Source organism: Magnolia sinica, chromosome 3, assembly GCF_029962835.1.
Source record: "Magnolia sinica isolate HGM2019 chromosome 3, MsV1, whole genome shotgun sequence".
NCBI classification, from domain to species: domain Eukaryota; kingdom Viridiplantae; phylum Streptophyta; class Magnoliopsida; order Magnoliales; family Magnoliaceae; genus Magnolia; species Magnolia sinica.
In genome coordinates, this window is record NC_080575.1 from 95,678,419 (window position 1) to 95,697,079 (window position 18,661).

Here is an 18,661-nt window from a genome sequence, read left to right on the forward strand (position 1 = left end):
ATTGGAAGTTGGGTCTCAAGTGACATGGATTTTTTGTGTCTCACATTTTCTTTTTTGCTCCCTTTTCTTCACTCCCTGTAGTAACATGTGCATGTACTCCTTTTCTCCTTTTTAGAGGTTTTGACTACTCATTTTCCTTCCTATTATGCAACTGTAACACCAATCAGCTTTTCCGCAGTCACAATTCCATTCTCTAAACCTTGCTATGTTAAATTTTTTCCTTCAAATCAGTTAGTGATTTTTTTTTTCCCCGTGTTTTGTAACTCTTTTTGCAAAAAATCAGTAAAGTGATCTGGGTGATCTCTTGTTTTGGTTAATATCTGTTAGATTGGCATGTCGTTTGTATGGCAAAAAATAATTTTTTAAACTAAAATAAAATTGAGTTGAATTCTACGATTGCAAGTGGCCAAACTGGGCATACTTGGACGTTTAAAATGTAAATCACATGTTTTTTTCTAATCCATTCTATTACGTAGTTTGTTAAACAATTTCCGGCTAAGAAATTATGGGACTAATGTTAAGTCTATGATGATGATGATCCCAAATCTGATTCGTGTAAAAATCTCTGTTTGGTTATTTTTGCATAATGGGTGTCAGAGTTCTACATTGTATAAGATTGTTCTGCACTTTCTTTTAGGAAATCAATATTACGCTTACATTTTAAAACCTGGATTGCATTTTGACCTGTTTCCATTGTTAAATTACTTCCAAATGGTTCAACCACGCGTAAATAAAATTTAAAAAAAAAAAAAAAAAAACTTCTGATGTCTAGTTAAATAAACATATAAAATAATCTCTAATTTACCCTCAACTTGTGAAAGAAAAGAGTCAAATAATCCTTTGATCAGAGGCTATGAAATTATCCTCGGGTCTTGGGTACAAGTGGGGCCAATGGTTTGCTGATCCAGAGTCTGATAGGCCCATAGTGCATTTGTCATAGAACTGTTACCAGTTCTCATTTTTATTATGAGATTCTCTTTAATTCTTATGCTCAAATGGTTTAGGGGAGAAAACTACCTACTATTGGGCTGCTTCAGATGTGTCGGGTTCTTCCTTCTAAACATGTGCTGCTTCCACTTCAAATCAATAATTCTGCTATTGATTTGAAGACTGATGTTGTGGAAAATGTTGCCCGTTGCTTGGATAACAATAAAATCCTGTGTTGCTTGGACACCTAAATAAATCTTGCAGACTGACTTTAGTAGTCAACACTAAGATTGCAGAGAGAACTTATTTTCCTGTAATTTATTTGTGTCGGAACTTCAAAAAGACGTGTATAGAAGTCATACTTTGATCTTATCTTCTTTCTGTTGCTGGGTACCATAGGCTGTAATAGAAAGTCAACACTAAGTCATACTCTGATCACTTTGATATGATGGGACTAACTGTGGTTGAATGGGAACCATTGTTGTTTCTCTTAATGATTATTTATTTATTTGTTGGTAACCTTGGCTTGAAAAGCCAATTCCTCAATGTTGAACAGTAGGATGCCTTTCGTTTGGGACTCAAACCCTACTGTGTCAGACCATTGTGGTATTTTTTTTCCTAAACCGTTTATGTATAGGTATGGTTAGGATGTGTTTGGATGATGCCTGTAAATGGGGTTAACTGTAAATGATTTATAGTATGTGTTTGGATGCTGAAAATTGCCTGTGGCTAGCAGGTTTTGACCCTTCCACTTTCATGCCTGATTAAAGTTCTCCTCTGCCCTTTGATTTTACAGATGCGGATTGGCTTGTTACCCAAGGTAGATGGTGGAAAAGCTATTTTATTTGATAGTATGTGCTGTACTAATGTTCTGCATTTTTGGAGTCATATCATTTCCAGCAGGCTTATGTTTTTTAATGCTGTAAATTTCAGGTTGTATTGTGGTGATCCAGTGCTAAATCCTCTTACACCTTGGGATAGACCTCCATTGAAAAACATTTTCTGTATATATGGGATAGATATGAAGACTGAGGTAATGCTATTTTATTTGAATAATAATCATTTCTAAATTCTTCTTTAAAAAAAATTTGTAATTTGTTATGGCTGAGCCAATTGTGGCACTGCATCTGTCTAACCCTGACATTCCTGAGTTAATTTTTGGACATCATATTAACTATTAAGCAAAAACTCAAAATTGATTGACTCAATTGAGCACCTGACTGAAGATTGACTTCAGTCAGATTTGGATTCTCATAGGGTATTTTGTTGTGTTATTTAAACAAATATCTCCAATTCCTATTCATCTCAGCATATATTCTCTAAATGGTGCGTACATATGACTGGTTGAGTGGTTCATTTTCTCCATTTTGTGTTATTTCTTAACGGCCAGCTTCAGTAGTTTATTGTACTGTAAACAATTGAAATGAGTGGAAGCCCCGTTTCTTTTTATCTCTAGTGGTGATTATGTATCCCATGTTTGTTCATAATCATTTCTTTCTTTCTTCCTTATTATTTTTTACGTGTATAATCATGCTTCTTTGAAATGTTAGGAATTGCTTATCATTAGTTCAGAACAAGGTACACTAAGAGTGCATGTTATTAGACCTTTCATATGCCATTATTTGTGTTGTCACAATAAACTCTATTCCTCAGGGAGAGAGGGAGATGCATAAATTCACCTCCAAACAATTCCAGTTCCTATCAACTTTCTTTGCAATTAGATATTCTTGGATAGTTGGATTGGAGACATTAGAAAAGGACAAAATCAGAATTAAGTTCTAAAAAAGAAACCTTCCTGTTTCAACCATCTTTCTTTGCAATTAGATTTCAAATTGGGGACATTTGCGCACCCCAAACAAAACAGATTGAAGTAGATTAAAAAACTCAAGTACTGCAGTCAATTTGAGATCTGTTGGCATCAACCTCCTGGGCAAGAGCAGTCAATATTAGAACAGGTGTGGCATCGTCCTCTTGGGCCAGAGCTAATTATTCAGGCACTGAATTGAGAGCATGCTTGCCTGCGTTGTTAACTTGGATCCTGTCTCTGATAGACCATTATTGAGTCAGAGGCATGGCCTTTTGTTTTAATTTTTAATTTTTGGGAGCAGATAAGAAAAATTGATAAGGAAAAAAAAAAAAAAACAGAACACATGAATGAAAAATACAACCCCAAACCTCAAAAAACACACTAACCCCTCTTCCCATATTTTAGAAACAGGGGAACTATGACAATATGTGGGGTCTCAACTCTTAACCACTATGAGCAGTGTTTCAAATAGCACCCGTAGCGTACGCTACGTAGTGTCCCAAATAGTGTAAACCCTTGTAGCAAACGCAACAGGGGTCGTAGCGTACGCTACAGCTACGTAGCGTCCGTAGCGTAAGCTACAATGTATTTTTATTTTTTATTTTTCATGTTTTCTTTGTTTCTAATGTTGAGGAATGTGACACTTATAATATACTTGATACTTTTAACCTATGGGATTTTTATTTCTTTTCATAATTGTGACTTGTGGTTTCAATTAGACATTTAATTAAAGTGGTTTGCTTAGAAAGTTGTTGATGTAATAATTATTTGATTTGGCTTATATATGTGAATTTTTCATGCGTTGACTTTTTTTCCCCCTTGTGTGCAAGATTTACATCACTTCAGCCTAAATTTAGACCATATAGAGGATTTTTTTTTTTTTAAAAAAAAATTCAAGACCATTTTCAATTTATTGTAATAAATATTATATATATATATATTTATTATGTAGTAATATAAATTTTGTTTGATATTCAGTTTTAATTGTATTGCATCATTTTTTATGTTTTAAACATTAAAAAAATATAGGTTTTAATTGAATTATATATAATAAAAAAATCAAGGGCCTCTCAAATCAAAACAATGACTTTTACCGGCGCTTGTGTAGACTTCTAGCGGCGCTTTAACGTGACAAAAAGTGTTCTTAAACCATTCTATCGTTGGCGCTTATTCCACTTTTAGTGGCGCTTCTTTCAGAATTACAAGCAGCCAGGGGAAGTGAGTCCCTAATTACCGGCGCTCAGAAAAGCGCCGGTAAAGATTGCTTAGTGCCGGCGCACTTATCTAGCACTGGCAATAGAATTAGCGACGGTTTGTGGGGTTTTTACCAGCGGTTTTGACCGCTGGTAAAAGTTACATTTATTGTAGTGGCAATGTCATGTTTCCTATAAGATGCTAAGGGGAGTAGCGTGAGGAGAGATTGATAGGCAGATTTCTGAAATATGTACTTGAGATTGGGCCTAATTATCTGGTATAGTCCATTTTGAAAATTCCCCAACACATGAAGCAGGCAGGTCTAGTAATTAGGTGAGCCACATATATTTGTTGAACGTAAATGGTTGGTAATCACTTTTCTAGCTGTTGATATTTTCTCCCATTGTTGCAGCTCTCTTGAAGAGTATTGCAGTCTGATTTTTGGGCCAATATATAACTCACAATGTGTTATTGAGTGTGGATGGACAAGGACATCACTCTTCACATGGTGGAATTAGCAGACCTCCTATCTTAGTAAAATAATAATAGTTAACATCCATCTTATTTGTTCCATTTTCTAGGTTGAAGAGATAAAAGTAAAGAGTATAAAAAGCGACAAGGCGGCAATAGAAAAATTACTGCAAGAAACAATTGAGAGAAATCAAGCAGAACTTGATGCTCAGAAAGAATTTTACACCAATGCTCTAAATGCAACCAAGGAGGCTGAAGCATTAGCAGAGGCACGAGCCAACAATGAAGCGGGAACTGAACTTGAGAGTCATTTGAGAGAAGTTGGGGAGCGAGATGATGGGGTTTTCCTCCTCAGGTTAGAGGAGATGTGGTGCGGTTCGGATACCACAAACAGTGGAATCACTGCACTGCTCGACCAGTCGAGAGCACTGCTCGACCGGTTGAGTGACCAATGCTCAACTAGTCGAGGGTCACTCGACTCAAAGTCCAGCGAGCTCAGTGAACATTGCTCGACCAGTCGAGTGAGCAGTCTCGACCAGTCGAGTACTCTACTCGACTAGTCATGGTTACGCAGATTTGAGTTCGGATCTTGTGCGAACTGCGAAAATTTGAGGCGGTTTTGCAAAGAGGTGAGAAAAAGAGTTGCCTAAATATAAATAGGGGTGCCTAGGGCCTTTCTAGGTAATGCAAGAGGGTTTTCTAAAGCTTTACAAGGGTTTGCTAAAGGGTTTAAGGTTATCAAAGGTGTGAGAGAGAGAGAGAAAGAGAGAGATGAAGCTTGTGGAAGGGAGGTTATGCTCGTAGAGATGATTTACTATGCACTCGACATCTCAACGCTTCTACATCCTTGTAATTAGTGAGATCTCTCTATTTTTATTTTATTAACTTATTGTTCATCCACTCTTGTGTGAGTGAAGAAGGTTGTAACATTCTACTTCATAGTGGATCGTTGCTCTAGACTAGGTCCCATGGTTTCTATTCTATGTTATTCAATTCCCTGGGCACTTATATGGTTCTTATGACAGTTATATTCTTTTGGGAAGCTTATGAGACTAATTCTTTTATGGTAACCTCTCACTTTCCTTATTGCAGTAACCAGCATCTTACACTAGCATGTAATTCCGAAAAGGAATGATATCCATCAAGAATTGTCTTTAATAGGATTACACTTTTACATATTACTCCTCGACAAATTAGGTTACCCTGGAAAAGCAGAATAACAATTTAAGAGTACCTTTGTTCATATCTTTGGAGTAGATCAGAGAACATTGGGGAATCCATGAAATGAATCAAACAAGCTGTATGGGACTTCAATGTTTAATGTGTTTCTTCTTTTGTTCTTTTGCCTCTTTTTAAGTAGCCTTTTAAGCAGCCACAACTTTCCTACAAGTGGCAAATGCACATAAAATTTGACCCGATGATTAAGCTAGCCATAACACAAATTAGACAACTCATAAGCCTTTGATTGGGGGATTTTTTGGAGAAAAAAGAAATGAAGAATGGTCTGTGAAACTTCCATTATCCTTTTCTTCTAAAAATCCTCCAACAGTGAGAATGAGCATACCTGTCTTTATTTATTTATTTATTTAAATTTCTTGGACGAGAAACTGTTTAGTATTTTGGCTCATGATTTGGATTTTTGCAGGGATAGTGTGAGTGAAGGCCAATTCGGTCAAGATTTGCTTTATGAGTTGGATGCAATTAGGAAGGTGATTTTCCATACTTGGGTCCGAGTTGCATTCGTCGTTCTATAACAGTTTTTTATTATTATTATTATTATTATTATTATTATTATTATTATTATTATTATTATTTTTATTATTAATGTAGTCATTTGAAAACTTTATAATGGTGATAGTTCTATGTTAATATTCCACCTTATAGGCCTGTGTTTCAATGGAGGAAGGATATGTTCCACCTGTGACATTTGTGGTAGTTCAAAAGAGATACCACACACGACTTTTCCCTGCAAACCATAGGGACCGTAATTCATCTGACAAGAGTGGTAACATCTTACTAGGTATGTCAAGCTGACAATATTTTTTATTTTTTATTTTTTAAATTCTTGATATGTTTCCCATATGCCCTTGTTTTGTTATATTGGCATAAATTGTTGTTTTGGTTAAGAATTGTTGTCAATACGAAGATATGCCACCTAGTTGAGTTTGATTTCTATCTCTGCAGCCATGCCGGTATTAAGGTAATTGCTAGTTTGAATGGTAGCACTGTCACACCCCAAACCCAGAGATCGGATTTACAAGAATGCCGATCGCCTAATCCGGTGCCGACAGCCTCCGTAGTACCCCATTCTTGTCTCCCAGTGTCTATACACCAGATTCCGATCCTGGGACCCTATAAGGAGGATTTTTCAACATACATTTTTCTCGTAAGAAGCATAACTACAAGTATACGCAAATCACAAAGGCAACATCATCATTACATATCCACTATTATAAACATTTGGATATAGTGCTGAAAGGGAAACACATATATTTAAAATCTTTGCTCCAGAAGATGGCTGCACGCTCCAAGCTCGACGCTACTGCAACCCTAAGCCACCTGCACGCATCCATTGTGCATAAGCTTATAAAAAGCTTAGAGGGTGGTGTAAGTGTGTGTGCAAGGTAAGTGCCAAGTATTTGATACAATGCCATAATCATACAATATCAAAATTCTGGCAAGATCATGAATCATACGATATTAGAGTAAGCGAAAATACTGTAAGTCTATAAATCATACAATATCAGAGTATGCAATACAAATCAGCTATGCAAATGAGGAGTCATAGAGAGCCAAATATCAAATCCCGAGGATACAATGCAATATGTCAATCCTGCTAAGTCTGTCTAGGCCATATAAGTTGAGAATCATAGCAACCCAAAATGTCATATGCCTGCGGATGTAATGTAATATGTGATGCGAATGAAATGACCAAGCAGGAGTGTGAAGTTGGGCTAATATCACGTAGTATCGCAGGCTACGGGGTCCACCACAAGGGATTTCTATCCAAACTAGTCCTATACCTAAATTTGGATAGTCAGACACAATGTGGTAAACTCCTGATCTCAGGTTAGTCACGCGCCCTAATCGAAATCCTGACCATTGCGAAGGTATACGTAATAAATAGTTGTGCACCACCAGGCCGAGTTGATAGTGAATGAATGAATGAATGAGTATGCAAATCCTGCTCAATAAGTCCAAATATCAGTACGGTTCTTCTCTGGGATCATCATCGGGGTCTATTACACTCTACGTCAGCTTGCCACCCCTATCCGAGCGCACAACTGGGTAAGTGGAAGAGACCTCACTATCTGCCTGCCAATATCGGGCTTGGCTCGTCGATAGCGGACCCATTCCTCAAGCTGATCAGACTCAACCTAGATATTGCCCCCTCACTCAGGCGGGTAAGGTCATACCCTCTCCCAATCGACCACGACACAGTGGGAGACGCGGCCTACTGGTATACGACCCTTATGCGCTCATATATATCCACTCGGTCTCGATGTTAGGGCATCTCCTAGCCACGGAGGTTTAGAAATTTTCACTCAGGGACATCTATGGCGCCCGTATGCTAGAACCAAACAATTTCGGTGTCTTATTTGGTCATCCACGATATGCTTGTGGATGTCATGACCCTTATGTTGCTAGGTTGTATAGTACTCACAACATGCAATGCAAGATGCATGAGTTATATAATTCAGTCATGCATCCATCCTACGCATACCGTGCGCTTATGTGAGACAATCTCCGCCTATCAAGGAGTCTTATAACAACCTACCCAATGACATATGCAATGGTCAATCATGTCTCATAATAAACATACAGATGATGCGTATGGGCATTTATCATAATGCTATGTTGTCACATACTCATAATCGGTATCAATTACTGGCATCAACAATCAGCCTCGATAATGTGGACATTTAACCAACATTGCCCCCAAGGGATGGCCCACATAGGGCCTAACATATAGTTGTAACGTCCCGAATTTTTTTCAACTTGGCGATGGATTTCCTTAGGCAATGGGTCGATCATAACACCTTATCGACTTCTCAAAACTTAAATCCTAAAGTCTCAAAATCCCCTTTCAATCCATTTCCTTCAAAAATCTCACCTTTCCCCACTTTATTCTTTAAACATTTCTAAGTACTTTTATAGTAAACACTAATCCTAAAGTTTAAATGATGAAGAACAATACTTAAACTAAAATTTACTATAAATGGTAAATATATAATTAAAATAGGTTTTTGACCATTAACCTTATAGAATATCACAAAATAAATATGTTATTTGGATAGATCAGCTTCTCCTACCCCAAAATCATATATTGCACATCGAATAACTCATCCCATTTTGCAAGATACGCCCATTTCAAGCATCATATAGTAAAAACACCACTAAACATCACAGCGGGCGGACGGCGCCACTGCCCGGTCGGCGGCGCGCCACCGGTGCACCAAAATTCGGTGGACACTCGTTGCGATTTTTTACATACTTTAGCTGACTTCAAAAAGTCATATCTCCCTCGTTACAACTTTGATTTAGGTGATTCAAAAGCTAGATTGAAGCTTGATACGTCTAGTTTTATATAAAAATAAGAAAAAAATATAATAAAATTTTAAATATAGTTGAATCTAGGTTGATGTGATAACTATCCAAAAATTATTAGTCCGGACAGCTGCTACTTCTAGAATTTTTAGAATTTTTCTACAATACAAAATCCAATGAAATTTGATAAAGATGAAGTAAACTTGATGATGAACTACTAAAAAATAATTAAAATAATATACTAACTAAAAGTGCCAAGGGCCATAGAACTACCCTAGAACCTTATTCTGTCGTAATTAGGGTGAAATTTAGCTAAGTACTAAACTAAACAATTGATGGATTTGGCTTGACCCACTTTCTATATAAACTACTAAACCTAAAACAATTAAAATCACTAACTCGATGTTACTTAAAAACCTAGAATCAATCTTAAAACCTAGTTGCTCTTGGGAGCACATTGAAACTCTGTATCGGACCTGGACCGTGTGTCGAAAGTCCGATGACTGCGAAACTATAGGGTTATGACCGCCTTATTGGGCTTGACAAGCATCGCGGGAATTGAACCCAAATAGTATCCAGAAACGCACAACTTGGGCTTTGAGCGAAGAGTGTGAGAAACGTGAATACCTTAAGAAAAAGGTATCAAACTTAAGTGAATTGGGTCATTCGCTTGCAGGCCAAATCGAAGACTTCAGACCGTCAGATTCTGGCCAAACTTCACCCATGGATTAGGAAAATTTCCCTGTTCTTATCTGTATACTTGTGGCCCTAATTGAGGAACGAAGACCGTCAATTTGATACAGGTCCATCATGGCCGATCTGTTTGTCAGATCGCACCAACAACATAGTCCTGACATAGATCCATTATCAGGGAACTTACCTTACGACGTATGTGAGTTGTGGACCTCCCTATAGGCCCTGTTTGCCCGAAACAGTTGCCCTTTGGATAAAAACCAAGTATACCATGGCCCTGGGGCTATTTACATCACTATTGGGCCTATAAATAGCCTCCCACACACCCCCTCTCTCTTTTATACGAATTTCTCTAACCCTAGGTGAGAGAAGAGAGAAAAGGGGAGAAAGGAGTGGAGATCGAAGCGAGGTCCTTAGAGTTTGCTGTCGTGGTTCCTTCCTGCTACTTCACGCGTTGATTCACCTCTACATCTAGCTACACCATCGAATCCAACTTCGATTTGGGTGAGAAATCCTAACCCTAATCTTGTTTTAGGAATCCAAATCGATGAAATAGCTAACCTATTCCGTGATTTAGGCAATCATTGTTTTGTAGACGGTGATGTTGTGTACGAACCGAGTTCGATGCGAGTTTACCGACGAAAGGTGTGGACTATGAACATTTAGGTTATGGTTTTTAAGGCTTTCAATGTCAGTTAATGATTTATGACTGACTTGATTGCTATCACGTATGCATAGATACGAAGTTTTTTGTATATTACATATATATGTAACTAAGTTAATTTTAATGCATTCTAAGTGTTTGTTGAAATGTTTGAATGAATATGGAATTATGATTTGTGCTTGCCATGATTGTTTGGTTGAGAATACATGATTGTTGTACGTGTGGCAACTCCCTTATGAAAGGATTTGCTGTAATATACGTTATAACTAATATATTATATGAATGTTGGTACGTATAGTTTAAGTGTTTGATAAAATGCCTGAATGAGAAAATGCTTGTTGGATTGTATTTAATGAGGGTGTTGAGATAGGATTCTCAATCCCCTTATCTATAGTTATAGTTTTCTTTATGTAACCTATCTTACTACTATGTGATTTAATGATGAAATGCCTGTGTATGATAGCATGTGTACTATTTGTTTGTTGAAATGCTCAATTGAGATTTATACTTTAGATTAGTTGTCACATGCCATCTTTGACTATCATATGTGAATGATGCGGTTGAGTATGATTGGGATGACTACGTAGTCCAGACAATCGGTAACAATTCTTGTTTAGTGGCCGAATTAGCCTCGCCATATTTGATGCGTTCGATGAATCCAAGTTGTACGATGATTATTGACAGTGGTACTATGTCGATTAATTCAGCGTATGCTCGTACCAGTCGAACTTATCTAATAAACTGATTGGGTTATTGTGTGTTTACCATGTATGGATGCTACTGCTTGAATCTAAGGTACCACTTACCAATGTAAAATCCGTTAAACCTTGGTACCACGATCCGTTAAGATGCATGAGCCGAGCATGGTGGTATGAGACACCGTGGTCGAGCTGTCGGCCTACGCTGGGGTGACGAGCCTCCCCGTAGTCACCAGTGAGCAACCCAAACTCGTGAGCCGAATACGGTGGTATGGGATACTGTATTCAAGTTGTCAGTCTACACTGGCGCAGCCTGGTTGTGGTCCCTAGTCGAGTTGGTAACGAGCCTTCAAAAATAGACTGCCAGTTGGTAGGGCATTGGTGGAATGACCTCGAGTATGAAATAGGCCTACCCCGGCGCAACCTGCTTGTGGTCCCCAGTTGGGTTGGTGACGAGCCTTCGAAAATAGACTACCAGTTGGTAGGGCGTTGGTGGGGTGACCTCGAGTGTAATTAAGCTTATGCTGACGGTGACGAGCCTCTTGTAGCGACCTATGGTGTAAACTCATGAACTTGCCTATCGTATGTGATTAACTAGGATTGACGACCCTAGATGAATCATTATTTGGGTAAGTGACGAAAAGGATGGTGCTTTAGCTCCCCAATCCTGCTGTATGAATATGCCTAATTAAGAACTTGGCTAATCACGCACATGCACCGCATTGCATGTGCCTTTAGCGTTGGAGTTGAACACAGTGGGAGTGTTATAAGCCACAATTGTGAGATATGTTGCAGAGGGAGTGTAGGCGAGGGTATACATCATTTTCACATATCATCCTTACATTAACAAGAGTATTTAGGACATGAGTGTTGTACTGCTTTATCATTACTGCTTGACTGAATTGATAACATATTAAGCTTTGCTTTATAGCTCCACTGAGTTGATCACTCACTCCCACGTTCTGGGATGGTGCTTTAAACACCAACCAAACTCTGTTGTAGTTGCAGATGATGACAATGCTTACGAAGCGGAGCCAGACTTTTATGATAATGAGGAGGAGTTCTCTTATATGCAGCTATTAGGCAGGTCTATGTAGACCTCGTGCTGCTTCGATGGGATTACAGAGATACTGGATTAGTTGAACATTTACGTTTTTGGCATTTTTTCAGTTTGAAACAACACTTTTGTGTGTGTGTGTGTGTGTGTGTGTATATATATATATATATATATATATATATATATATATATATATATATATATATATTCAGTCCAGCTACATGATCATACTCTGAAGGTTATGAAACACGTACCTATACTTTTTATATTAAATTTAGTCTTCCATTTGCTTAATTACATTAACTCTAGAGTATGATATGCTGTTTTGGTGTAATCCCACTCATGTTTAATGCACTAATATGGACAACATTTAATCATCATTATTTATGTTGCATAAGTGATGCATTGGAACTCGGGAGCTGAGCTTCTACTCGACCCCCAATTTTCAGAGCTTGACAATAGTGGACCCATAGCCTCACACAAGGACCTAATATACAACATTATAGGCTTCACTCAAGAGCTTAATACGCATCATGGTGTGCCTCTCACATGGGCTTAATATACATCACAATAGACTCCATTGCCCGCCCCTAAAATGCATCTCAATGGGCCTCATCACATAGACCTCATATTCATCACATTAGGCCATAAACATGGGATGAATACACATCACAATGGGCCTCAAATACGGGCCGCATATACATTACATTGGGCCTCAAACACGGGCCGCATATACATCACATAGGCCGAATACACATCACAATGGGCCTCAACTATGGGTCGTATATACATCATATAGGTCTCGACAATTAGCCTTGGCAATCAAAATCAGCCTCGACAATTGGAATCGACATACGGAATCAGTCTCAGTACTTGGCCTCGACAATCAGAATCGGCCTCAATAATCGGAATTTACACACGGAATCGATATTGATACTCGGCCTCGACAATCAGAATCGGCCTATACAATCAGCCTCGACAATAGGAATCAACCTCAACAATCGGAATCGACACACGGAATCGGTCTCGATACTCGGCCTCGACAATCGGAATCGGCCTATACGATCAGCCTCGATAATCGGAATCGGCCTCAATACTCGGTCTCGATAATCAAAATCAGCCTATACGATCGGCCTCGATAATCGGAATCAACCTCGATTCTCGCCCTCGACAATCGGAATCGGCCTCGACAATCAGAATCGGCCTCAATACTCAGCATCGACAATCGGAATCGGCCTATACAATCGGCCTTGACAATCGGAATCGGCCTCAATACTCGGCCTCGTCAATCGGAATCGCCCTATACGATCGGCCTCGACAATTCGGAATCGGCCTCGATACTCGGCCTCGACAATCGAAATTGGCCTATATAATCATCCTCGATAATCAGAATCGGCCTCAATACTCAGCCTCGACAATCGGAATCGGCCTTGATACTCAGTCTCGAAGCTAATCGATCAATCGACCATGATAATCGGAATCGATCGATAATCGGCACCGATAATCAGCATATAAACATAGCAGGGTCCATAAAGGATCAGTCGATCAACCATAATATAAAGATTGACACTCGGCCATGGTTATATCAAATCCGATAGTACGGAGTCAGCCGTCTACGGCGAATGAGGCCCACTTATTTGAGTTAACCCACAAGAGAATGATGAGAATAGGCCTAACAAGGCCTAAGGGAAGGTCACAATGTGAACATCCAACTATCATTGCTTATCAATGTGGACATCCAACCAACATTGCCCTCAAGGAGTGGCCTATATAGGGCCAAACATATAGTAGGCCCATGGCCTCACACAAAGGCCTAATATACATCGCAATGGGCCACATGGCATGGGCCTAATACGTCACATTAGGCCTCATCAAATGGGCCACAATTGCATTCAGGTGGGCCTTAACGGATGGGCCACCAATACGTCAAGGTGGGCCGCATTTACGGACCGCACCATCTACAAGTGGGCCGTATCAATGGGCCACAAATACATTTGGGTGGGCCCCATGGATGGGCCATAAAAACATCAGGGTAGGGCCCACCATAATGGATTTTCTTCATCTAATCTGATCATAAGGCCACAAAGACCTGGATTAAGAGGGAAATAAATATCATATTGATCCAAACTTCTCAGCACCCAAAAAGGGTTTCAATGGTAGATGTTCAAACCTCCACTGTTTTCTGCAGTGGTCTACCTGGTAGACAACGTGGATATAGAATAAATACATTAATGGTGGCTTCCACCGTCCATATGGACGGTGTAGATAATAAATGCATCACGGTGGAGTCCACACTGATGGACGGTGTGGATCAAATCCACACATCATGGTGGGACACACATACAATGGACAGTGTGGAACAACATATACATCATGCTAAACACCCACCGTCCAGACAATGGACGGCTAGGGTAAAACACATACCTCATGTGGATACCCACACATGTACGATGTGGATCCAAAGCATACATCAGGGTAGTGTACCACCGTCCAGATGATGGACATTGTGAATAAAATACATACATCACATGGGACCCATGTGTTAGGCAGCATGGATGCAACACACGTATCAGGGTAGGCCTCTGGACGGTGTGGCCTTTTCATAAATGTCAGGCGGGTTCCCACGTGGCTAATACATATAACAGGTGGATCCCACCATCCCACGTGTTCACCTGAGATTTGGATCTATCTCATTCTAATGCCATAAAACGATCTCTGAAAATGGTTGGATGGTAAGGATACAACGCATGCATCATGGTCGGTCCCTAAACCCAAAAGGGTTTCAATGGCAGACGTTTAATTCACTACTGTTCCCTTGTGATGTGGGCCACCTGAGTTTTGTATACGGTTGCATGGTGTTGATGTTCACACACAGCACGGTGGGGCCCACGGCTGGAACCCACGGTCCCAGCCTCCAGCATCCACGTAGCAGTAGGATGCTGCCGCATCCTCTGGCGTTAGTGGCAACAGCCCTGCTGCATGTTTTATATATATATATATATATATATATATATATATATATTGAAAAATATTTTTCTGTGGTTTTTCCCAGGTGGGGCCCACATCAGGGGAATCCAACCTGGCCATTGATTTTTATTGCTCAAGTCAGACCCATCAAGCCCAATATTTGATGTGTTTTGGTATATAGAAATATCAGGGTGTATTTCAACGGTAAGAATATTGTTCTCTATGCTATGGCTCGCCAGAAAGTCGGATTAGCTTCATTTTTTGGCTCAATGCCTAAAATGAGCTGGGGAACGGGATAGACGACGTGGATTGGACCCATACATCAAGGTGTGGCCTGCATGAGCGGTCCACCCAAGTTTTTAAATCAAACTGATATTTTTATTTTTCACATGGCATGTCTGCGTGCCATGTACACCCCACTGTCTGCTCATGCTTCACTCAACCCACGTCCAGTGTCCAGGGACGCTTGATGGACGGTCTTGAATATTTATCAAGGTGGGTCCCACATAGATGTGGCCCACTTGATTTAGATCAATCTGATAATTGTGTTTTCCATCACCATAGGGTATGGCCCACATGGCTTGGACAATGTAGATCCAACACGTCCATCAAGTGGGTCACACGAAAGCGGACAACATGGATACATTGCATACATCATGGGGCCAACAATCAAGGGAAGAGAGAGAGAGAGAGAAAGAGAGAGAGAGAGACATGTGCGATGGAGGGCTCTGCCATTATGAGCCCTCCCCTTTCATGCATCCAATAGACATGTCCCAATACATGTGGGCCCACCAAAATAAAAATCAATGGTGGAGATTCCTTCTCCACCAAAATGGAAGGTCTAGATGACCCCTTTCAAACTAGAAAGTAAACATCATGATGGGGTCCATGGAGGATGGCCCCATCATGGAATGATCATGAGATTCAAGGTCGGCCATCAGCCACATCTAGGGTCCAAAGTGAGATCCATACCATCGATCGGTAGCCCTCGCTTGGCCCATAATTAAAACAAGAATTCTAGGCCTACAGAAACACCCACCTTTGATCTCCTCTTCCTTCTTCCATCTATATCCTCTAGAGCTCTAAGGGGATGATTTCAACGGTCGAGATGATCTTTAGATGGTAGGTATGGGAGGTAGGAAGGTGGGCCACACTAGCTTCTCCATGGAAGCCATGGACGTTGGACTCTCATGGAGTTACTTGAAATGGAGAGAGAATAAGAGAGAGAGGGGTGACGGGAGAGAAGTGATGGGAGAGAGGGATGGTGAGTGATGGATGGATGTACTTGTGTAAGGGAGAGAGTTAACTTTGGAGTACTCGTGTAAGAGAGAAGATGGTTGCTTGTACTTGACATGTGAAGTGATGGATGTGTATTTGATTGATGGGACATGTTGTAGAGATTATATTGGGATTGCAAACGCGCGACGTTTTCTCTAACTGAACCCGGTCCCACATAACCTGGCCTGGGTATCGCCTCGACGTGGGAGACACGGTGTCGGAACGCAGCAACGGCGTGGTCACAATGATATAAGTCACGGGTTGAGTCGACTTAGGTTAACAGGACTCGGCTTAGGATCGCTTGCAAACATCGGATAAAGGTCAAAGGTTGCTGGACTTCGATCAGGAGGACCGCGGGAACCTACAGAATGGTTCAGACTAAGATACGGGTCTTATAGCTCTCCCCACATAATAAAAATTGTCCTTGAAATTTACTATCACGCAGGAGAAAGCAAGGGCAGAGGAAGCATCGACTTATACATATACTAATTAATACCATACAAGGCATAATCAATCTATAAATAAATAACGCTCTTTAATCTAAACCTCGTGCCCTCAGGATGCCTCATCAACGCTATGATGACCCCACTGATCCTCAGATCCTGGATCAGAAACGATCAAAACGGGAATACTATGTAGCCTCATAATCTCAATGGTAGGGAGCTATATCAGAAAATCTCTAAGTTATTCGAACTCAGGGATCTAACCGTTCTAAGTTTTCAACAATCATAGAGTGCAGGGTAGCTATGAGCAGATATGTGATGTTATCCTCAGGTATTCCCAAGTTATGCTCTGATACCATCTTCTGTCACCCCCCAAACCTGGAGATCAGATTTACAGGAATCCCGATCACCGAATCCGGTGCTGAAAGCCTCCATAGTACCCCATTCTGGCCCCAGCGTCTATACGCCAAATTCCAATCTAGGGACCCTATAAGGAGGATTTTCCAACGTACATTTTTCTCGTAAGAAGCATAACCACAAGTATACCTAAATCACAAAGGCAACATCATCATTACATATCCACTAATATAAACATTTGAATACAGTCTTGAAAAGGAAATACATATATAAAAAATTAAAGCTCTAGAAGACGGCTGCACGCTCTAAGCTCGACGCTACTGCAACCCTAAGCCACCTGCACGCATCTATCGTGTATAAGCTTATAGAAAGCTTAGAGGGTGGTGTAAGTATATGGGCAAGGTAAGTGCCAAGTATTCAATACAATGCCATAATTATACAATATCGGAATTCTGTCAAGATCATGAATCATACGATATTATAGTAAGCGGAAATATTACAAGTCTATAAATCATACAATATTAGAGTACACAATACAAATCAGCTATGCAAATGAGGAGTCATAGAGAGCCAAATATCAGATGCCGAGAATACAATGCAATATATAAATCCTGTTAAGTCCGTCTAGGCCATATAAGCGCAGAAACATAGCAACCCAAAATGCTATATGCTTGCGAATGTAATGTAATATGCGATGTGAATGAAATGACCAAGCTGGAGTGTGAAGTTGGGATGATAGTACGTAGTATCACAGGCTACGGGGTCCACCACAAGGGACTTCTATCCAAACCAGTTCCATACCTAAATTTGGATAGTTAGACACAATGTGGTAAACTCTTGATCTCAAGTTAGTCGTGCACCCTAATCGAAATCCTGGCCATTGTGAAGGTACACGTAACAAATAGTTGTGCACCACCAGGCCGAGTGGATAGTGAATGAATGAATGAATGAATATGCAACTCCTGCTCAATAAGTCCAAATATCAGTACGGTTCCTCTTTGGGATCATCACCGGGGTCTATTACACTCTGCGACAGCTTGCCGCCCCTATCCAAGCGTACAACTGGGTAATTGGAAGAGACCTCATTATCCGCCTGCCAATATCGGGCCCGGCTTAACGATAGCGGACACATTCCTCAAGTTAGTCAGACTCAACCTAGATATTGCCCCCTCACTTAGGCGGGTAAGGTCACACCCCCTCCCAACCGACCACGACACAGTGAGAGATGCGGCCTACTGGTATACGGCTCTTATACACTCATATATACCCACTTGGTCTCGATGTTGGGGCATCTCCTGGCCACGGAGGTTTAGGAATTTTTACCCAGGGACATCTATGACACTCGTATGCTAGAACTAAATATTTTCGGTATCCCATTTGGCCATCCACGATATGCCTGTGGAGGCCACGACCCTGATGTTGCTAGGGCATACAATACTCATAACATGCAATGTAAGATGCATGAGTCATACATTCAGTTATGCATCCATCCTACGCATACCGTGTGCTTATGTGAGACAATCTCTGCCTATCAAGGAGTCTCATAGCAACCTGCCC

The 18,661-nt window shown here is 40.3% G+C and overlaps 1 long non-coding RNA gene across 1 annotated transcript; it reads left to right on the forward strand.

Annotated features, from left to right (window-relative positions):
- The first annotated feature begins 2,226 nt into the window (after positions 1 to 2,226).
- On the forward strand, positions 2,227 to 3,045 carry LOC131240312 (uncharacterized). Its single transcript, XR_009168713.1, has 2 exons — positions 2,227 to 2,621; positions 2,792 to 3,045. It is a non-coding gene; the product is annotated as an uncharacterized LOC131240312 (long non-coding RNA).
- Positions 3,046 to 18,661: the final 15,616 nt, after the last annotated feature.